A 23910-nucleotide genomic window follows, 5' to 3' on the forward strand; every position below is an offset into this window, starting at 1 on the left:
GTCAGTGCACGCTTGTACCACTCTTTCAGCAAATTCCTTTCATGAGCTGCTCTTGACTTGTTCTTGTCATAAATCTTGTCTTTTATCTTCATCAGAATTTTCTCATGCATTTTTTAAAAAGATCCTGTCATAGTACGCAATTTCTTTCAGGTACCTCTGAGAATGAGAATGGCGCTGACCATGCCAGTCACTGTGCCTTGATTTAGTTTGTACAAAACCCAAAAAAAAAATCAATTGTTGAGATCAGCCGAGTCATTTGAAATGAACACTGGCCAATTTTGATCTGTAGCCGATCGATTGGAGCATATAGCATGTGATGGTTGAAGCTCTGCCGACTGATTACGAGAGCAAAGGCATCTGATTTAACATTTAGAGTGTTGATTCTAGCATGCAAAAAAACACTCAATTAAAGTTAATAAGATGAATGTAATTACGGTGATTAGTGGGATGAAGAGAGCAGCCCTCTATGCACATCGGTAATTAGTAAAACTCGAACACTGAACCGAAAACTTAATCCCCGTATTCAGGCCTTTAGTAATTCAGTGAAGTATTATTATTGTTAGGCTGAATTGCGCTGCTTGAATTAATCTTTTGATTTACCTTATTTAATTAGAGCAGTAAATATCTAAAATGATACTGATCCACCACAGGAAAGTTCTGAACAACGCCATGGTGTTATGAAAGCTTCGAGATACCCAGCTTTCCTGCATACTGAGAGCAACTTTAGATGCATTGTCCAAAACTGGTGTCTGTAGAGGGTGTTATCTCCCATTTAAGCTTCAGACTGGTGTACATTACCTTCCTCTGCTTTCCCTCTGTGCTCGTACTGCTCCTTCTGCTGTTGCTAGTGAGGACCAATCATATTGACTAGGTTTGTTAAGTGCATAGAACAGCAAAGGAAAAAAGAGAGAAAAGATCTTCTGATAAACTACAGTGTCTTTTGTTATTAATATAAAATGTCATTACAGAGCAGTAGGGTTACAACTTATGTGAAACAAACCCAGTAAAATAATAAATAAAGCCTGTGTGATAAATGATTTAATTAAGCTCTGTATCTTAACTACAGTACATGTGAGTTACAATGGTGCTGCTGCCTGCAGATTTCACCACACTGAAATTGTTCTGTGATCTTGTGCAGTTTCTGTTCTGGTAAAGGGAATGACTCTGGGGAGGAAGGAAGGTCTTCATATGGAAAATGAAGTTTACATTTATAGTACTCATCGCATTGCAAACAGTTCTTTCTAATTATTTCTCGCTCGAAGTTCATAGAAACAATCCACACGTGTTCGTGTGAGGAATGACACTGTCGGATGGATTCAAAGTTGACATAAGATTTCATAAGATATGTTAATATTTACTCAGGGAAAGTTCTTTGTAGTCAGAGTCGGATTACGGCGTTGCTTACACTGATTTTCTCAACGGCCAGCTCAGATGATTAAAACGACCCACGTGCAGTCCACAGTCAGAGGAGAAGGGATTTTCTCAACAGCATCTGGACTTTGCAGCCTTTGCTTGCTTCTTGACTTGGGAAAAGAAAACGCAGACTGAAATTAATTAATTAATGAATTAATTAATTTTTAATTTTAACTGCAATATAACAAAGACAATAAAAAATAAACAAAAATGAAGACTAATACAATGAGATATAAATGAGAAAATTGCAGTAGTCTACTTAGTAAAAGAAAGATCAAGAAGCAGTCTAGAGTATTGTCTGTATAGTGCTGCATGAATAATCCTAATTATATCCTAAATTCATTATCTGTCAGCTTATAAACTGCACTTTGCACAATGCATTGAATATTGCTAGATTTTTTAATGTCGTTTATTTGAAAGTTTATTATGCATAAAATGTAATGTGTCAATTCAATTTAAGATTTAAAGTAACTGAATTTAAGGTAACTGAATCATAATACAGTACAGGTATGTGGGTGGGATTGTAAACCGTTTAATCACACTTTTAATTTATTGTTTTGATTTGTTGAATTATTAAAATAACCCTAATACTGCTGAACACAACTGGTAACATTCAGGAAGGTCCGTGCTTTTATACCCCCAAGCTCTCCATCACACAGCCACTTTAGTTTCATGCCTCATCGCCTGTGTGACCTGAAGGAGGTTCTGAAAGGTGTTATTTGGGACAACGTGTGAAAGCGGTTGTCAGGGTTACAGCTTCTTGACTTGTGTCTTTAGCCTCCTAAATCTGAGCTTCTGAGCTGTAATGTGTTGTTTGACTTTGTTATGTGTCTTCCTGTCTATTTTCCTCATTTTGCATTTTATAGCCCTGTGCAGTGTCTTTGTGGGTTTACTCTGTAATCACTGGTGTTACAGTAGAGAGAAGAGAGACACAGAAAAGCACCGTTTCTGTTTAACAGAGACATTGTACTAGGCTAAATGAAATGAAGAGGTAGAACTGCAATGTTTTTGTGAGAAGTATCTGTGGTGTATGGTTTTGTTTGGAGGTGAAGAAACATACAATTTCTTTGAATACTCAAGGCTAGAACACTGAGTGAACATTTTTATTCAGAAGCAGTCTGTTTACTTTGCCTTTAGTATCATTTAACAGGCACAGCGATGTATCCCAGCTAAATGGAATTTCAACACAAGAGACTTTGTGATGCATTGAGTTCTAATTATCTCAAATTATCTCGCCCGCTATTACAACGTTTTACACTGTGAAGTTATCAGTTATATTTTGCTTTCCAAATAGAAAGTTTCCTAATGTTCTTACTGGTGTTTATTTACAGTATTTCTGTTGATTTGGTAAAGTTTAAAATGAGACTGATGAGGTTCTGATTTCCAGAATGACCTCATAGCTGAGATCAGATCCGTAGAGCCCAAGCAGCTGGTCTGGGCAATGGTGTAAGCCAGAATGCAGTACAGTCTGGCAGGCTTTATGGTTTTAACATAAAGATTAGAGCAGCGTGGGGATTATAGGATATGATGGATCTTGTAAAGGAGGTAGCCAGAGGACTAAAAAGAAATGGATGAGCGGTGCTGAGAGAAGAGGATAGAGAGCAGCTGAAAGAAGAATAAGGGAGGCAGGTCCAAGTATTAGAAAAGTGCCAAAGTTTAGAGAATAAGAGAAGAGTTACAGCATGAGATATGCTAACCTGAGATTGCTTTTTACCTAATGCTGATCAGAGAGGAAAAGAAGATTAGCTGCATTATGACATTAATGTTGCACAGGAGGATTTTCAATGTAGAGATTAGGATTATGGGCGGAAAGTGGTGGAAGGTTTGCTTTATATTTCAGTATTAGAGTTTAAGAGACAATATTTCATTCTTTCGTACATGTACAGTAAATGCAGTATTTTTTACATTTCTCTGAATGTTGAGTCTGAATGTTGATGTATTTCTACTGAAAACATTGTTAATGTAGCTATTACTTTTTTTTGGTCGATATTTAAATCAGACCACTGCTTTATAGAAGCAGAGATCTATAAGTGGTAGTGATTGAAAATAGGTCAACATTATCTGGCTGGGTGTCCAAGAAAGCAAAATTGGCCGTGCTCTCATGGAGGGAGGGGTGACATACTGTCTATCCCATATCAATCAGAGCAACAATAGCTAATTATGGATGTCTATGAGCCCATGCATGCGGAAGTTGGTGGATAGCGTATTCCTCTGAGTGTATTAAACAGATCCCTGACATCGCTTGAGCAGCAGTTTGAAAACTACACATGATAGCCTTCGCCGTCCTTCAATATAGTGTCACTTTTTTGGATTTTAAGCATACAGGAAATTGGATTTGGTTTTAGAAGCTTTTGGGAGTAGCATAGCTCTCATTTTCTCTTGTCACTGCCAAGGTTTTAAACGAATGTCTCCAGACACATATTCTTTTTAGCAGTCACATTCAGCAAAATGTTTTTGTAACACTTAGAATAAGGTTAGATTACACAATACATTTTAACTGACAAAAGCAATCTGTAAACTTTTACCTAACATTGATATACATTGACATTATAGCTGACACAATACCTTATATTTTAAGAATATGATTTATGATTTATGTTGGAACATCACGATGACTCACTTTTGTAGCACACTTACATCTGATATTTCAGAGAAACATAATGGTGTAGATGTTACAGTATTTAAAATACTTACATGTGATGTTAACTAGAACACTAAAAAATCTTTGTCTGTCTAGTTATGTATGGATTGATTGGAGTCATTTTTTTATTATTTTGTAAATGCCTATAATGATGATTCTAAGATGGATCTAGATTTCTTTTTTTCATCAACGCACAGAGCTCCATAATCAGGTGTGTAAATAAAGTATTTTTATGGTTTACTAAACCTAACCCTAGGTTATTTTGTGTAGACATGAAATGCACCACAATTGTAATGCAGTTGCACTGTGACAGCCTGAATCATCGGGTGCCTAAGGATTCTGACCCCTAGGCATGCCACTGAAATAGTATATATTTCTTGGCTTTAAATTAAAGTACAAGATTAATTTACTTTATGTATGATTTCATAAATACACATGGAATTGCAACAACACTGTAATAACAAACCTGTGTATATTTTTTCCTGACTACATTACAGTAAGTTTCCTTTAGATAGTGTTACACACTTTTCATATCTTCACAACTTACAAAGCTTTTCCTTGCATGAACTCTGTGTCTTTTAACCTGGAAGTTAAACAAATGAACGTCCCGTCCTTTCTTTTCATCTTTCAACGTAAAGTCATGTATGTGCTGTCTGCCTCTGTGCTGATTTATATGTATAATGTTTGTGTTAGACCAATCTCCACATTGCACATTCAGTACACAGCACCATGCTTCACTGCCCTTAAAATGTATCTGGTGTCACACAGCAGTGTATTCATCAAAATGTAAAGCATAGCACCTTGCAGATAAATTACAACTCAGCCACAAGGTCCTGTGGAAATTCAGCTGTGCAATGGCCTTGGCATCTATACAATACTCACAAAGTTCAGGATTTGTGTTTAATTAGTGGTGGCAGAGGTGTGTGTGTGTGCATTACTTAAAATGTCAGTGAATTTAATTATGATTCTATAAGATTTAATTCGACTAAAAATGACCTACTAAATTGCCATATAAAATTGCTATTGGTGTTTAAGGGCTTTGTCCAAGTTTAACAAGCAGCTGGAACATGGCCTTAGATTCGAATCCTACTGGAGAACTTACTTTCTTTCCCCATTCCCTTGTCAACATTTGTTTCCTTCTGTTTTTTTTCCTATTTTCCCCAAAAACAGCAAGAACAGCTTAGGATGTTAGAATACATCTCAGGATGTAGATCTTGGGAGCTTGGGAATTACATCAGCATTGCTGGAAAGCATTTATTTATCTAGCAACTTTTTAATAGCCGACTCTAAATTAAAGTGGAAAAAACAGATGCACAATTGTTTTATAATGGTTCATGTGGTGTGTTGTGACTTATGTCTTATTTCAGTAAAATAAAAATAAAAAATGTAAATTAAAAATTTAAAGACGGAAGCCAAAGAAGAGATGTTTCACTTCTTTACACATTTAAGTAATTAGGTATTTTGAGCTAACTCTAATGGGGGCAGAGAAAATGATCCGTTTACAATAAAAACAAATGTGTGGTGGGTTTTTTATTTTTTGTTGTTTTTTTGTTTTTACCAAACCCATTGTGTGGGTATATGGTATATATGTTTCACTTGGATAAACTAAAAGAATTTGTGATTGTACATGTGTATGGTGGCCTAATATGGACAGATGCACAGTAGGTATTCTAAATAAGTCTCACACACAAGAGAGGCTTCTGATCCACCACCAACCTACAACCACCAGATGACTAGTTTAGAAGTTTTACTGAAGATGGATGTACGTACATCAATCCAATTACATTACACTTTATGTAATATCAGACACTTTTATTCATTATACCATTATTTCCATGTTTTTCACATAAAGAATCCTGACTTCTGATGCAGTAATAAAAAAAAACATTCTGTGCCACGAGGAACATTTTTTATGTTTTTGCCCAAAACTGTAAGCAGTTCTAATTGTCAGAGCAGAGTGTTTACCACAATGCCTTTTTGCCTTGGAGCAGACAAGTCTTTACTTTGATGCATGTTTTTTTTTCTTCAGCCATTGGGAAAAATGCATGAATGCAAACGCTGCTGTCACACTCGGAAAACTGTGTCAGGGAGAGCCGTGTGAAAGGAACTTGTCTGACAAAGTGCAAAAACAGCTTACGACAGCAAGCTTGTTTGTTTTTTTTTGTTTTTTTTAGCTTTTATACGTTGTGTTTAAACATCATATGATATCTTTTAATATAATTCCTGGCTGTGTGTTTTCTAAGCATTAACTAGAAGTGACATGATTATTTTGTATTATGTTGTATGTATTCAGCCCTATTAAATAGAAACATAAATGGTCTCTCTTAATAAATGTATTTTCTAAAGGTTACATTCAGTCTACTTCTGCTTCATATAAGGCTTGAACAGCCTGTATATTAGACAGTTGAGAATGAATTATATTTTTTAGCTTTTAGCAGGTGTCCTGGATAATTCAATTCCGTGATCTTTGCTTTTCATTGTAATATGTCTGTGGGCTTAGTTTACTCAATAAAAACTAGGGCATCGTTGGCTTTAAAAGGGCAAGAACAGCTGAGGATGTTAGACCACATCCCAGAATGCAGAGGAACTTGGGAATTACATCAGCAGTACTAACAGAGTGCCACTTCAATCATTTATCTAGCACATTTTGGTATCTCAAAAAATAAAAATAACAGGTACTTGTTTGCTCTATGATGTTTCATCTGGCTTGTGTGTGTGTGTGTGTGTGTGTGTGGGGGGGGGTGTTAAGTTTTCACCTTATTGTTCAGATGATCAGTTTATATAGACATCTGGCTTGGTAAATGTCTTAGTATTAGCTTTCAAAACTCCAAATGTATATTTAATTCTAAAATGGAAGCCCAATAAAAGATGATTTCACTTCTTTACACCTTTAAGTAATCAAGTATTTTGAACTATGACGCTTAACTAAGACAAGCGATTAAGAATTTTACTGCAAAACACTTCAGTGCAGCCCTTATCTTACTTAACTGAAATATTTAAAATGTTCTAACCCAGTGGACTTCAAGTAATTCAAACAGGTCACTTGTGGCCAACTAAGTGCCAGTAATAATGATGGTGAATGAACGTGCTTAGTCAGCACCCCACAGCCAGTGCATTGAGCTCAAGCTGCTGGAAGAAGTGCTCTCGACCTTGCTGTTGACAAACGCAGTGACCCTCAACACGCCAAAGCACTCGGCCGAGAAATGGTCCCAGCTTGATAGGTGCTTAGAAAAAAAAAGGCTATGGCTTTAACAGAAAAAGATGTTGACTTATTTCATTTATTCTCATTTAGCTGGTCTATGCTGCTAATAGTTTTCCATTAAGTGATCCTGCCAGAGAATTAACAGTGTTTTCTGGCACAGACTGCAGTCACTGAGGTGGTCTTTTATCCAGTGAATTAAATCTGAATGACAGTGAACGAGTGCTTGGATTATTATAGTGGACCGCAAGAATAGATTTATGTTCAAGTTCAATTAATTGATGTATCCAAACGATAAGCTTAGCATGTGCGGCATTCAGTTGGTCACATGACCGGATCCAAACATCAACTTTACTGTATGCTAGAGAAATTATATGACACATTTATTAGAATCATTATTATTTTGATGGAACAAGTGGGCACCACAACCATAATTAAAATCTTTGTTGCCACAAAATTGGAAGGATGCAATTTTGTAGGATGTCTTTGTTTGCTGTAGCATACTAAGAACTAAGAAGCCCAAACCTGTTCCAGCATGACAGTGCAGCACAAAGAAGGGACCATTAAGACATATTTTTGGAGACATAAGGTTGGAGTGGGAGAACTGGAGTGTCCTGAACAGGTGCCTGACCTCAACCTCCCGAAACACCTTTATGATTAACTCGAATGAACTGTATACCAGCCTCCTCGCCCTCTTAATATCAGCGTCTGACCTCACTAATGCTCTTGTGGCAGAAGGAACACAACTCCCGACAGCCACATGCCAAACTCTAGCAGAAAGTTTTCCTAAAACAGTAGATGTTATTATAACAGCAAATAGTGACTAAATCTATTCAAAAGATGGGATGTTCAAATATCACATCATTTTAGTATATATTCTTCTCTGGTCATTGCATTTGAGTAAACCTGTATATCTATTTTCCACAATCTCATTTTCCTCTATTTACTCTGTATTGACCGTAACTGTGAGAGAGAGAGAGAGAGAGAGAGAGAGAAACGAGTTCTCAGAAGTCCAATCCATCTCATCGAAGGCAACACATCTGTTCACTGGCTCTCGCCTTTCTTCCCACCCAGTTCATCAGCACTGATAATCTGTTCATTTTAAGCATACGATTTACCCTGAAGTGGAACATTTCTTTACTAGAAGATTGAATTGATCCGAGTCTGTCATTACTGTATCATGCTTTAATTGCTTTGTGATTTTAATAAGATCATTCTTAATGCACTAATTCATTACATGCTGATCTGCCAGAATTCTCTTTTCTCTATCCAAAAGAAAGTCAGATTGAGAAAATATTGATAATGTTAATTGCAGAATAAGTCATTCCCAGGTTCGCCTCAGGTCAGTACCTTAGAGAGAGAGAAAGAGAGAGAGAGAGAGAGACAGAGAGAGAGAGATTGGCTGCATCTTGCAGATAATCAAGCTGAAGGCTAAGTAGAATGTAGGGCCTTGGTTATGACCCTCCTACATAGTGTCAGAGGTGATGACTTAAAAGCTAGAACACAGACACACACACACACAGGATGAGAGTGCAATATGAAAGTAGACAAATGTTTTCAGCTCCACATGTGCACAATATTATCAGTTCAGAAGAGACAATTAAAAGTCAGTACTTTTAAAGGAGAAATTGATTTTTCCTTCTCTGCTTTTCTTAGGAGAAGAGGCTGAGTGAATCCTGAAGACCGAGTAAGAATAGCAGCTCGATCCTTGGCTGGCAGCCCATTAACGTGAAAATAAGGTAAATTAGAATTGTAGTAGGTGGGAAGCACACATTTTTCATTACTAATGGGCAAATAAGTAGAACTTTAACCTTGTTTAGATTTTTTTAAACAGAATCAGGTTCAGCTTTTTCAATGCAGACCTGAAGCTTGGTTTTTCTGTTCCTTCCTTATTCGCTCCATCCTGCTGTGCAGAGGACTGAACTCAGGCAAACTGATGAGGTGAGCTGGAGATGGATGAATCTGCCTGCATTTGATAGCTTTCATTTTCTGCCACTGCAGTGAAACGTTCTAATCTTTCATCACTTCTTCATTGCTCTTTCTCCACATGCCACTCCATTGCGCTCTCCATTTTTGAAGTCATCACACACACACACACACACACACACACACCAGTTTGTTGGTTTTTGTGAGGGTGAATGCAGATGTTTCATTACTCTCTGTGCTGTTTTACGACACTTCATTCTTAATGGCGAGCAGCCAGGAGGTGGCACCACTACATACTTACGTATTCCCTTGCTGTTCTTTTGAAGTGTTGTTCAAGGTGATTGAGCATCTTGAGCCTATTCTCTCTGCTGCTAGAAATGCATTCAGTTTTTATTACATAAATCCTTAAGTCGAGCACCGTGAGACAGAAGACGCTGCATGTTAATTCTGACGCTTTTGTCTGGTGGGTTTTGGCTCGCCAGAGGAAAGCAGAGATGCTAAATAAATGATGTGCCTCAGGCCCGCTGCATGATCTTTTGGGAGCCTGTATGTGCTGGTATAAGATGGAGGTTTCTAAAAGGCACAGCAAGCTCTTCCCTTGGCCTCATTCAGCTACTGCTGCTCACAGCATGTTTTTTGCATTTCAAGGAGCTCGATGATGTTCTTCCATTTCCTCGGATGCCTCTAATGTTGAGAGGCCAATGCGAGTGGGTTGAAGAGAGTTCAGCTGTCCGGGAATAAAATAAAATTATGCAATTCACTCCAGAGTTATTGGCACCATTTCAAGAAAATGAGCATCAAATAATGTCCTTATGCAAATTCTTCCTGGCAAATATTCAACTGGTTTATACTTTTGCAACTTTAAAATTATGGCCTAGATTAACTGATATTAACGGTATTTTTTTAAGTTTATGTAGATTTTATGTCCAGTGCTAGGTTCCTGTGGGTTAAAAAAATGTGCTACTATTTCATTAATGCAGATCAACCATCAGGTTTTTTTTTCCTAATTGAATGACTGTTTTTTTATAATTGGCAGGTTACAGATTTACACATAAATTCTTTTGTACCCAGCTTGACAATGAGGTCCATTTTGTATAATATTGTTTATATATATATATATATATATATATATATATATATATATATATATATATATATATATATATATATATAAATATATATTTTTTTTTTTTCAGTTATTCTGAAAGTGGTTGTACTTGCACTAGTGCCCACACAAATTCATACTTGTTTGGACTCAAAAGCTAGTAATTAATTATAATACTGAGCTAAATGCTACTTTTATTGGGCTTTCCAAATAAATGAGAGTTGTACAATGCTAATAGACAATAGACAATAGACAATCCTTCCAAAGAGAACAATGCAGCTGTTGGTGTGTTGCTCTGGATGTGACTTCTTTGTAGCAGTACTGTATTTAAAGTTGCTAAAGTAGACCTTGATGGAATGTATTTAAGGTGAAAGGTGGATAACTGGTGACTCATGGAAGGAGATGTGCCTTTTGGCATGGAAGGGGTGCATGTTAAGGGGAGAAAGGTTGATGGGCACTGAAAAGGTCCAGTGGAGTGGAGTAGATGTCCAGTTACCGCAAGCTGTCATTTTTCAGTCTTCCATGAATGAGTGGAGTGGACCTTCCTTTACATCACTTCAGCCAATTTACCTTGTGTGAACTGCTGTAGCTCATTGATCTCTCTCTCTCTCTCTCTCTCTCTCTCTCTCTCTCTCTCTCTCTCTCTCTCTCTCTCTCTCTCTCTCTCTCTCTCTCTGTGTCTGGAAATGAGCAAAAACAAAAGTGATGTCAGAAGTACCCATTAAGTCCCCAGTAAATGGCTTGAGAGCTGTATAGACATTGTATCTCCTTTTGAAGCCAGGAGTCAAAGTAATCGCATGGTGAAGTGCTTGATTGATTCTCACAATAGCTATTATCAGTCGATACACCACACCCACACCCACGCCAAATCTAAGCTTAGTGCTAAACTAACTAAATATGGAAAACCCGAAAGAAGTTAACAAGAGATGTTTTTCAAATGTGGAGGATTTCTAAACATTTAAAACATTTTTGATGAAATTGCCTGTCACATAACTGCCACCTTGCACCAATTCCAGAGGGATTTTGTTTTTCCAAACAACCTGTTCAAGATGTGGTGGGATGTTTATAAAAGAGGCTTCAAATCCTTTAAGTCTGAATATGTGGCTAAATATGTGACACATAACTGCAGCTACAATCTACATCTACAGTTAGAAGTGAACACCTTTGATTTACAACACACTATCTGGAAGTCTGATACAACAACCCAGACAACCCAGAGCCTTTACCACATGAGACACCACTGTCCCAAACAAACATACTGTAGGATAATATCAGGATAATACTGGATTTGCATCAGCATCAACACTTGCTGGTTGGTCAGCATGAAATAAAAATGCAGTATTGGCTCAGCTAACATCTTACAACAAATTCAAGCAACCAACACATTTATTTATTTGTTTGTTTGTTTATTTGTTTGTTTGTTTATTGTATTTAATTTGATTTAAATTTATTTAATTTTATTTTTTGATATGCAAAAAAAAGCAACTCCATCATTCATGGGCACCAGCAATTTTTAACACTTCTGTCCAGAAATGTAAAACCATTCAAGATCTCAAAAGATCTCACTGTGCATCACACAGTGTACACCCCGTCCTAAGGCATGTGTAGTCTGATTACAGTCATTCCACCAGTGTTCGATGCACTGTGAATTCATGCTTGAAATGAGTAGTAATTGCAGTGGGTCACTGAATAGCACCCTCGATAAAGACATGCACGGAAGTAGATTAATATGAGTACTAGCAGTTATAAAAATGCCAACTTTTATGATATAGCTCAACATATTTTATTAGACGCTACATGCAGAGAGTCATAATTAGAGCGAGTGAATATAATTGCATAAACAGCACACAGAACTTGGGGGAGGAGAAAATCTCACATTATTTAAACCTCATAATCCTTATAATCTCAGAGGCATGTGAAAAAACTACTGTATAAGATGTGCATAGTGAAGCTATTTAAGAGTTATATGTTGAGGTGTTTGATCAGCAGAGAAAGGTTGGAGTCCCCCAAAACAACTGGGAAAGAAAACCATTTTTGGCTTCTGGTAAAAAAAAAAGAATTCAAATAACTACTTTCATTTTCATAGTTTAGATGGTCACAGAGCCTCCTAGTGATCCAGCGGCAGGATCCCCTGCTTTGATTACTACGGCTGGGTTCGATTCCCAGGCAGCGAGCAAACTCAGCCACTGAAGAGCTGACTCTTAGTGCTGGTCCCTAGCCTGGATAAAAATAGGAGGGTTGCGTCAGGAAGGGCATTTGGTGTAAAACATTTGCCAAATCAACCATGTGGACCAGATGATCCGCTGTGGCGACCCTGAACAGGGAGCAGCTGAAAGAACAACATGTTCATAGAAGTTATGCTGTATATTAAGACCACCATGATCCAAAAGAATAATCAGTCCAAATAAATTCAAGAGCTCATGTGATCATGTGCCTAAATTGGGAGTCAATTTAAAAAAAATTTAAATGCATGCTTAAATAGATTTGGTGAAGATTTAGTGATGATTTTAAAGAAGAGATAGCTCATGTTAGCAACATGGATCTCTTATGCTTTAACATGTCATATCTTTTCACTTAGTGATGCTGGAGATGAGGGAGACAGTCTGAATTGTTTCTTACTCTCAAAACAACTTTAAAGGACATGCTCTCTGCACCATTAAGTATTGAAATGAGTTTGCCATGAATGCTGTAATCAGAACTACCTGCTGCTTCTGCTGCTTATGAATGCAGTAACTCTGATTATGTGTCTTATTCCTGCATATAATTAAAAAAACATTCAAGAACAGCATCATATACGCTTATAGGCTACTCATTACTTCTGCTAAATTCTAGCAGAAGTAACATAACTCAAAAACCCAGACACCAGTAAATTCGAGAAATGCCAATGAGCCGAAAAATAAAAGCTAATAAATACTGATTATTTTAGCCATTTGTGTAGCATTTGCTGAAGTGTGTGCATGTGTGTGTATGTGTGAGAGAGATTTTAAAAACCCTCATTTTGTCTTGAGATTTGTATATTGATCCATATCTTGACAACGCCCTGAATAAATCACACACCCGCCTTTGTTTATTGGTGATAATAACAGATCACACAGTTATAAACGGCATTCATATTGTGGAGAAGAAGAATTCACAGACCTCATCATTTAGTCAGTGTAAAATAAAGTGTGATATATGAGAGCAAATTAAGAGCGTGTCACCAATGTCTCAACATCTGAGGAAACACATTGTTGTACCATCTGCCATCCACGTCTGCAGCACCAGGCCATTATTGATATATTTATAACATCACAGTCTATCTATCTATCTATCTATCTATCTATCTATCTATCTATCTATCTATCTATCTATCTATCTATCTATCGTGGATGATTTTTTTTTTTTACTCTCCCAGTTCAACACCCATAATTAAAATATCAAGTCTAATATTTTTTTATTACTAAACCTCAGCAGAAGTTGCTGAATGATGTGAATAAAAATGCAATGCATATTAATCAGTTATTGCTAGGCCTTTATACATTATCACACGTCTGAATTATGAAGGAATGTAAAAATATCTGCACTCCAGATGTCTTATTAAACAACGGGCCCGAAGAAGCATCCATGTGCTGCTTTATTCTGCTTCACCGTATAAGCAAGATGACCAAACCTTTTCATTTCAAACCTGAGTTTTTAAAATGTCTTTCAAATAAAATTTATCCTTTGCTCCCTCACCGGAAAAGAAATGTAGCAGCATATTAGTCAGCATGAACTGCCATCTAAACACATTTAAAATAACGGGAATGATTCAAAATGTTAGAAGTGGTGGTTTGAATCGAAATTTCCCTGAGGACAAAAAAAGGAATTTATGTCTCATGCAGTATGCAATAGACAGTTAGAACTTTCTATATTTTCTTTTTTTTTTTAAAGGATTTTCTGTTTTTACTTATGGGCAATTAAAAAATATATATAATGTTTTTATTAAAATATGATATCACACTCATTCCTGCTTTCTGAGATGCCCCAAGTGCTTGTTCATAAGCATCTCAAATTTGAAGCTATCACCTTCAACCTATCCCAACAAAGAGAAAGTGTGTAACACTAAAACAATGTCTTGACTAATTTTATGTGAGACTTGTGATAAAATATTTGGTTTGTTTAAAGTGTCTGATTTGTGCTAAAGGTCTTATTTCCATTCTGCTGTTTGCACTGAAAGGCAGTGTACTGGTTAAAAGGGTTCAAGGTTTAACAGTTATTTTTACATTGATCTCATTAATAAATAGATAAACTTTTGCTGTAATAAAAATTCATTTTGTCAATCAGATTATTAGGCTGCAGGAAGACCTAAACATCCCAGAGTGTGTGATGTTTTTATGAGATTTAAATAGTTGTTCATTGGCCATGGCTATGGACTTTGTTCATATTTGTGACTGGAAAGCAGACACCTGTTTTATTTGTAGGAAAGCACAGTAGTCGTTTACTCTAGTAGATAAATATCAGTCTTCATGTCAATAGTCTAGTTTCAGCTTTCTTATTGAAAAATGTGTTTTTCTAAGACGCGTCTTTCAAAAACAGCTTCCTTCACATATACAGTATGTGTGTTTACTTTTGAAGCTCTCCAGTTTCCAAATCGTATTTTTGTAGCTCTTGCTTTTGGATGATTGATTTTCTCCAAATGTCATAGCTCTCTGTGTTTAGTACCAGGTTTTGCCATTCATTTTTATTCTAATTTTTAGCTTGGTATATTACACTTACATTTACTCTTACGGTGAGCCAAGTACAAAATGCACAGCTGAAAACTAATATGCATACGTAACCTGAATGATGCAAAAATGAATGCAGGTGTGCATAAGAACTATATAGGGTTTAGTTTATAAAAAAAAAAAAATAAATACAAATATAATTTTAATATAATATTATTATATATAATATAATAATATATATATAATATTATTATAAAATTATAATTTTAGTACAATATATTCATGAAGTTCAAAAGTAACACAAAGCACTGATTTACTAATTTACTAAAGTGTGTGTGTGTGTGTGTTTGTGTGTGTGCAAAAATAAGTACACCCTACACATCACCAGCAAAATATATACAATCTGTTTTAATAACAGAGTCTGTGAAAGATTACATCTATTGCCGTGTTTGACTTAATGAATATGCAGTTTTACCTAATAGTGCATAAAGATTAATTGTAGTAACCGATTGCTATTTGCTAAACTTTACTAAACTCCTCTTCAAGGCCGACAAGCTCACATACAGATGAATTAGACCGTGTGTTACATTTGTGATCAATTACAGCGAGATGGAGAGTAAAGTATATTAATCACAAGGTATTAATAATCGGGAGTTTTCTCAATATCTCAAAATGATTAAAAACATTTCTTAACATTATGACATATAACATGGGCAAAGTGGTTATCATATTAGATATTCTCAGCTTGCTCACATCTTCAGTGAGAAAAGCATTTAAATCGAGACTGTAAAAAAGTTTATCATGTACATGAGACAAAATTTAGTTCCAGTTCTCCATGAGTCTGTTTAGAGATCAGAATTTGCCGATGCTGTCAATAATAATTTTGCATGTCACTTTCTCTCTGTAATTCTCTGTAAATTACCGACAACGTTTTGCTTGCACAATTTATCCGCTTTTAGACATAAAGTAGTTCAAAATGTTTGGAATTTTAATACATTGTTGTAAAGTGCTTTAATACATTGTTTTTTTTTTCTTTTAAGCAGAGTATTTATGGTGTTTTATATAATTTATACTAATTGCACTCTTACATATTAAAGGATCTGGGGCGGGGCTTCTAGCCAGTGCCAGTTAAGAATGTATAAAAACAAGTGATTTCAGATGAACATGTCAATGATCTTCTATTTTATTAAGAAGAGATAAGAAGACTGCTCTATTTCGGTTTCAGTTTTTCGAGTAGTAACTCAGTAACTTGTGTACTCTGATGCTAAAATACACGGCTCTTGTGTGAAATATGTAATGGCATGTAATGCTATGTAATGGTCTGTTAATACAATCAGTGTAAACATCATAGGATATTGTGGCAGTGATAAAATCATTACATTGTTTCGGTTTTATCGAAAACCCCCAAACGGTAAAATGTTTAATGTTCAGCTCGAATAATCAAAATCCTTATGTGTTGTAGAATTTTTAATATTGTACAAATCTAAATCAGATGTAAATGCAGTTCTGAAGCATTTCTGAGTGTGTACGAGTGTGTAAATCATGCTGGCGGCAGTCCAATGCCAAGGTACCTTGACGTATTTCCAGTTATTTCTTCCCGGATTTAGTTAATAGCCATTGATGAATTAAGCCAATACAGAAAGCGACACAGTCTTTCTTTAATCATTCAAATTAATTAATTAAGAGGTCTACTAGCTCATTTCTCCCACTTACATGTTCACCATATTTATGCAGTACCTTTTTTTTCAGTCAGACTTTACACCCCCCCTTTTCTCCCCACCTTCATCAGTCGTAATATGTGATCAAAGCCTCAATGCGTAGAGCCGAAAGGATAACTAGGCATCGCTCACAAGTTTGGTCAGCCATGTCGAGCTTTAATCTGTTGCTTTATAGGTTATCCATGCGAAGCCGCTCTTCTCTCAAAAAATCCAAGACCTTAATTCACTCTTAACAGCTTTAATTGCTTATGGATGGTGAGACTAGGAGCCTCATCTAATGATGATGTAGAAGGCTCTGGATGGTCTGCAGCTGCAGTGGAAGCTCTGAAAAAAATTATGCAGTGAAAACACAGTGTTTTCCAAGACTGCAGCATGCTACTGTTTTCTTTTTCCTGCTGCTTCTCTGTTGCTATACAGGAGGAAATGAGCATGGTATATAGGTAGGTAGGTAGGTAGTTAGGTAGGTAGTTAGGTAGGTATGTAGGTAGAAAGATAGATAGATAGATAGATAGATAGATAGATAGATAGATAGATAGATAGATAGATAGATAGATAGAAGACTCTATGAACTTTTACACACTCTTCAGTTTTCCTACTTACTGTTTTGCATCATTTTTCTGTAATAATTGTGTGGAAGGAATAAATTGTACCAATGCTAGTAACAGTTTCTATCTGTAGTATCATTAGAGTACGTACATTAATCTGGGGCAAAGGAATGATTACCACAATCAGTCTGACACCAACGTAAAACTTGTTCAGTTGAAATTCTCTCAGGAGAGGTGAACTCCATCTTTGGCTGGAATGTATTTTTGCAAAAGTATGTCAAATATTTTCAAGGGCATTCAACAGCTCTAGTTCAAAATATGCAGCATTTTTCTTAGAAGATATGATAATACATTTTTTTGTAAAACTGCACATATTTGTTTATAAATCTGTAAGAAAATGTAAATAAATGGAAATAAATATGTTTATATATGTGTGTATATATATAAAAAGCTCTGGTGTGACACAGTAAAATGTACCTATTTACATTTTCTTGCAGATTGATGTTTGAGGAGAATGGTCATGATTTTAAATTTGAATTATGCTATGATCTGCTATGATTTACACTTTTATTGACAGAAATATTTTTGCAGTTTTGCAGGATACAATAATGATATTCTTGCCTGAGGTAATGACTAGGGCTTATTTAGTAGAGGAGGATTAAACAATCCTGTGTGTGTGTGTGTGTGTGTGTGTGTGTGTGTGTGTGTGTGTGTGTGTGTGTGTGTGTGTGTGTGTGTGTGTGTGTCTGTGTGTGTGTCTGTGTGTCTAGACTTTCCGGGATAGTTTTCAAAGCCACTGCAAAATGAATGAATAAATGATTGAAGGAATTATGATGGAATGAATGATTGATGGTTTGAATGAATAAAGGAAGGAAAGGGCAGAATGAAGGAATGAATGACGGACGGACGGACGGATTTAAGGAAGGAAGGAATGAACGTTATGACATTTCCCATAACAAATAAAAACAAAATAAAATTTCTGAAACAATCAACTGGACAAAAGTGAAGTATACAAAATAACACCAGATTAACTCATATTAATTTTGTTTATCAAGTGTATGCAGATTAATAAATGTACTCACCAGAATCATTGAATTATTTGCCCAATAAAGGAGCATTACAGCATGTCCGAGACATGTCAGAGACATAGCTGCATTATAGGAGAACAGCTTAGCAAGCTCTTTTGTTCTCTAAAGCCATCTGGTGTTGCATCGGGAAAAAAAGATTTTTAAAAAAAACTTGGTGATCCTGTGGTGATCAACGTCTGCTGAGTTTAAGACAAAATCAAAGAATAAAGTAATTATTAATTATGGCTATGAAAAATCAGAAATTTTAAATTTTAAAGAAAATTAACTGTCCAAATGAACACTGCAACATCGCATTATTCTACAGATGCATGCGCTAGAGATCAACCACAACAAATTTGGCATTATTCCTCTATCTAGATGTATTATGTAAGTTGCGGCAGGATTTGTGTTGACGTACTTCTCATTTTTATCAAATATAATCTTACTATATAAGAGCAGCATTACACTTTGTAATTTTGAAAGCTTTGAATTTGCACATGCAAAAAAAAGCTACAGTATGTGTGTGTATGTGTGTGTGTATATGTGTGTGTGTGAAAGAAGGGTAAACCCACCATGAATACAAATCTCAGCTTCTCATTTTCTTCATTTCTTCCTTTTGGGTTGTTTCCTGATTTTTTTCCAGTTTAATCATTTTGCCTATGATAGCAAAAGGGCCTCGTTGACTCTTGTAACTGATTAGTGTCATGCTGACTGACAGGGGAGAGAGCATCTCATCCCTCTCACCATTTGTTCTTCATTGTACTCTCAGCCACGAATGGCTGTTGCATCATTGGGATTCCTGCAGCCTCCTAACAATAGGGGCTCTCATTCTGAATACCAGCTTGGTCTCTCATTCATCTCAGGTTCTCATTTTCTAATTTCACATGTGTACACAGACTGACTTACTGTATGAATGCAAAATCTCATGCCGTGAGCGATAGTTAAAGTCAGCAGGCTGCCAGAACAGGTCACATGAGCAGATTCTGGGCTGAGGACCGTTTTAAAGATGAATGTGAACATGCCATGTGATTGATGATATCAACTAACCATAAAATGATACAATTCCACCATCCCACACCTCGTACCTTTGATATTAAACTGCAGATGACTTCAGCATCGGTGGTGCAGCTTGAGCTATGGATATTGTATTTGCACTTTATTTATGATTGCACTTTTTTTTTTGGTTCTCATTAATGACTGAGTCAATCATTTGCTTGGCATCTGTCTGCTGATGGAAGGGCAGGTGTTCAGTTTCACAGAGATTTTAATCACTTCTCTATATTACTATGCATCTTGTTTTTTTAATGTGTAGTATGTATTCATATTTATTCTGGTTTGCATTAGATTGTGCCCAAAATGTTACCAAATATTAAATATCAGTTAATGGGTGGCAGGTTTATTTTTATTTTTCCTCCAAAATACACATACACAACTGACATTTTTAATTAATTTCCCCAGCAGAAATCTTACACCTCAAGTCAGTCCAGCCTAATTAACCTAAAAAGGGGGTAAATCAAGTTAATGGACTCATTTGAATACTGATGTTGGCAGAATATTGAGCCAACATGACAAACCAGAAACCAGCACCTCCGGGTAAAAAATGTGTAGCACACATCATACAAATTCAGTGCTTATTAAGTATTTATGACAGCCCTATATAATGGCTGTTCTATTTCTAATAATGTTCTAATAATGAAATAGTTATATATGCTTGAAAAAAGTATTCTGGTGTCATTATAATGACGTTGCCTGTGGTCAGGAAAACGTCATGCAAAGCTGAAGGAGTTTCCTAAAGAGTTAAGAAACAACACTAGAATGGAAACGGCTAAAAAGCCAAAGACCTGAAACATATCTGCCACTATAACTTTGATGATATACAGGTGAAAAGTTCATGGAGCCACAAATTTTCATCCCCAGGACATGTGTACCATGCAAGATTTTACTAAACTCTCTCTGTCTAATTATAAAGAAGGTAAAAGAGAAGCTCTATCTTAACAAAACACAATGATGTATGCCTGAAAGCATTTTGACTAATCAGAGCTGTTTTCAAACACTATAGTCTGGTCAGGGGGGGCACGGTGGCTTAGTGGTTAGCACGTTTGCCTCACACCTCCAGCTTTGGGGGTTCAATTCCTGCCTCCGCCTTGTGTGTGTGGAGTTTGCATGTTCTCCCCGTGCCTCTGGGGTTTCCTCCGGGTACTCTGGTTTCCTCCCCCGGTAGGTTGATTGGCGTCTCTGGAAAATTGTCCGTAGTGTGTGATTGCGTGAGTGAATGAGAGTGTGTGTGCCCTGCGATTGGTTGGCACTCCGTCCAGTGTGTATCCTGCCTTGATGCCTGATGACGCCTGAGATCATGACGCACAGGCTCCCTGTGACCCGAGGTAGTTCGGATAAGCGTTAGAAAATGAGTGAGTGAGTGAGTGAGTGAGTGAGTTTGTTTGGTCTGGTCAGACCAAACAAAACTAGAACTCTCTGACAATAATTCAGCTCTTCATATTTGTGGAAAGAAGGGTTGTGTGGAAAATCCCAAGAACACCATTCTCACAGTGAAGTACAGAGGTAGGAGCTTCATAATGTATGATTCAGTGAAGTACAGAAGTAGGAGCGTCATAATGTAGGGTTCCTTCTCTGCAAACAGTGCTGTGGTATTACGTCATCAAAGGAATCATGAAAGAAGTGATGTACCTGGACGTATTAGAGGAGAATTTAATATAATAGGTCAAGAGAATTGATCTGAGAAGAAAATGGAGGACAGGAAAATGACCCTTAAACATGACCATAGAAAGGTACATGCATAGCCTAACCTAACTCCTGACCTGAATCCCATTGAAAATGTATGGATTCTGAAATATTGAGTCCATCAGAGGGACCCTCATAACCTGGTAGAATTGAAGATTCATTGTAAACCTGCAGAGTTATAGTAACTCTTCATACCCTAAGCATTAAAGCATAAACCCCTTAAACTTTTATGCTGACAGACGTAAATGTGTAAAATCTGGGAAAACCCTTCACAGTCTTACGCTTCTTTTAGCATTTTTTAAATCTGGATAAGAGCAGAAAGGAGAAAATTGCATTTTAATATTTCGTTTCAAAGACATCCTGCATACATTTACATGTATAACTTTATCTACTGATATAACATTACAGCTAAATTTTGAGGAATTATACACTGACAATGGGGACATGAGATGTCACGGACGCGGGGGTAAAAACGGATCCAAATGCAGGACAGCTTAACAAAAACAGGATTTATTAACTAAAAGACCACTAAACAGGACAAAGACAAAACCAGACGAAGACAACAGGATTCCGCGCTGCACAAGGCAACGCGGCTCAAATAAATTGTACAAATAATAAACAGACATGAGGGACAGGTGTGCAGAGGCGGGGAGGAAAAGACAAGGGCGGGGCAGACACGTGAACACAGAACATAAACAAAAAGGCACATGGCCAAAGTCCGGGCAGAGTCCTGACATGAGATCCCATTTTATCCACGTCAGTCTCTCACCTGAGGTAATTATGTTGGCTTTGTAGAAGCCAACATTCTGTTTTCCTATTTAAGCTTAGACAAAAAATTATCAAGAGTAACTCCTCCTAGGGCTTTCGAGCCACATGCACCAAATTCAGATATGTTGTAGACGCTTGTCTGAAGTTTGTTGCTATTACTTTTCTAAGCGATCCGAGTTCCGGTACTTCCGGTACCGGGTCTCAAAGTGGCCTTTTTTCCCATCGACTCCCATTATAAACTTTGGAGGTTTATGACTCGGCAAGCTTTTGAACTCTGTACACCAAACTCGGCCAGCTCCTTTAGGGTGATACTCTGAACAAACGTTTATATTGGTGTACTGACTGGCCTTCCAGTTGTGCCGCAACCCCGCCCCCAAAATATGCAAAATCAAAAAACTTTTTACAACATGGACATGTGACATATCAAAACACTCAGAACAATGAGGGGAACTTCCTCACGGGTATTCTGATGACGTCACGTGACGTCACGTGATGTGACGTAAAAATAATACATTTGCACAACATGGGCATGTGACATATGGAAACACTCAACCCAAGGAGGGGAATTGCGTCACAGGTCTTCGGATGACGTCACATGCTCGTCTCCACTCTCCTCAAATATTTTGGCACCCTAGCGCTCCACTAGATTTCACAAGTTTTATGTCCACTTGCCTCCAAAAAGCACCGGCCTTTGTGAATACTTGCCTCGTCAAAGCCAACATCAAAGTTTGTTGCGACGAACTTTACAAATCTAGTTGTACTTGCAGCATTTAAAATGCTTCTCAGTTTTCTTTTTACTTTGTTAATCTGTGTTCAGATGTTCGGTAGTGAAGTATCCACCAATGACTTCAGTCATTTGTGATCCGTTAGCTAAATGCTATCCCACTGCGTGGTGGGGAACCTGGAAACATTTTCAAAACACTCAGGGCACAAGGCAGGGTACATCCTGTACAGGATGCTAGTTTATTGCAGGACACAAACCCATTCACACACTACAGACAATTTAAATATGTTAATCATGTGTTTGGACAAGGGGAGGAAACCCCAAAGCACAGAGAGCACATGTAAACACTGCACACATGACAGTGGCAGAAATCAAACCTCCCAACTATAGAGGTGTGAGGCAAATGTGTGAACCACCATGCCACAGTGCCCCCTTACTCATCAGGTGGTTATTTAATTTCTTTATATATTGTCCAAAAAGAATACGTAATCTACTGAGAGGAACAATGTGCTGCTTTCTAAACAATCTGGTTCTAAGAATGAGAGTGTTCCTTTGCTGATCATTTTCTGTCAGATTCTAGCACTTAAAGGTGGGTGAAGTTACATTAAAGTCAATCCTATTGTATGGATTAAATGCATGTTTTTCACGAGTAAAGTACAAAAGAAAAACTACGCCATCTTGCATTCAGATCTCCAAGATGTTCAACCTGCTAATACATTAACATCACAGGGTCTAAAGAATGTGATTAAGTCAACCATCAGTTGTCACATATCACTAGAGGAGTTATTGTTGTATTTCTGCACTCAGGCGTAAAGCTTTGTCTGAAACGACTGTTTGTACACTGCAATTTTTACAACGTTTACTGTCAAACGTATTTTTTTTTTATAGGTTTGTCCATCTTCAGCCAGCTTTGTCTCTGCCAGACACTATTTCAGCCTGAACAGCCTCTTTTTTTTTCTTTTAGGAAACAGTAACACCAGACTTATCAGTCTAGTGATGGTGCAAAATCTGGACAGCCGCATGAAATGAGTGTAAAGGAAAGAAAAATCTCATTTGTTTTGAAAGACAATAGCAATAGTGGGTTCTCTCTTTTCTCCTTTCACTTTGAGAAATGCTTCAACAATAAACCCTAAAATACAATAACAATAAATTCAGGTTAGATTGATGCAGATGTCTCAGTGCTAATATTCTAACACATACTTTTGCAAAATGTCTAGTAGTTGAAAAGATTTATGGCTAGTAATGATAGGGCTATAAGCACTTTGACTGTCATGTTATCTCTGCATTTTTATTGTTATCGGTCTCATGAAACTTGCAGCTCGTAAAATGTCATCTTTTATATATACATGGCTCATGAATGAATGGGTCAAACTAATCCATATC

General features: G+C 36.9%; 1 protein-coding gene across 3 annotated transcripts in view; it reads left to right on the plus strand.

Annotated features, from left to right (window-relative positions):
• tspan9a (tetraspanin 9a) overlaps positions 1–23910 on the plus strand; it is a 185123-nt gene that overhangs the window by 65962 nt on the left and 95251 nt on the right. For 2 of the 3 annotated variants that reach the window (XM_060878123.1, XM_060878122.1), the window contains one exon: positions 8910–8992. The exons of the other annotated variant lie outside the window; for it this stretch is intronic. The gene's annotated coding sequence lies outside the window, so the exon portion shown is untranslated. The remainder of the gene's footprint in view (positions 1–8909; positions 8993–23910) is intronic. 3 annotated transcript variants of the gene reach the window in all.

The sequence above is a fragment of the Tachysurus vachellii genome, chromosome 9 (genome assembly GCF_030014155.1).
Source record: "Tachysurus vachellii isolate PV-2020 chromosome 9, HZAU_Pvac_v1, whole genome shotgun sequence".
Classification (NCBI taxonomy): domain Eukaryota; kingdom Metazoa; phylum Chordata; class Actinopteri; order Siluriformes; family Bagridae; genus Tachysurus; species Tachysurus vachellii.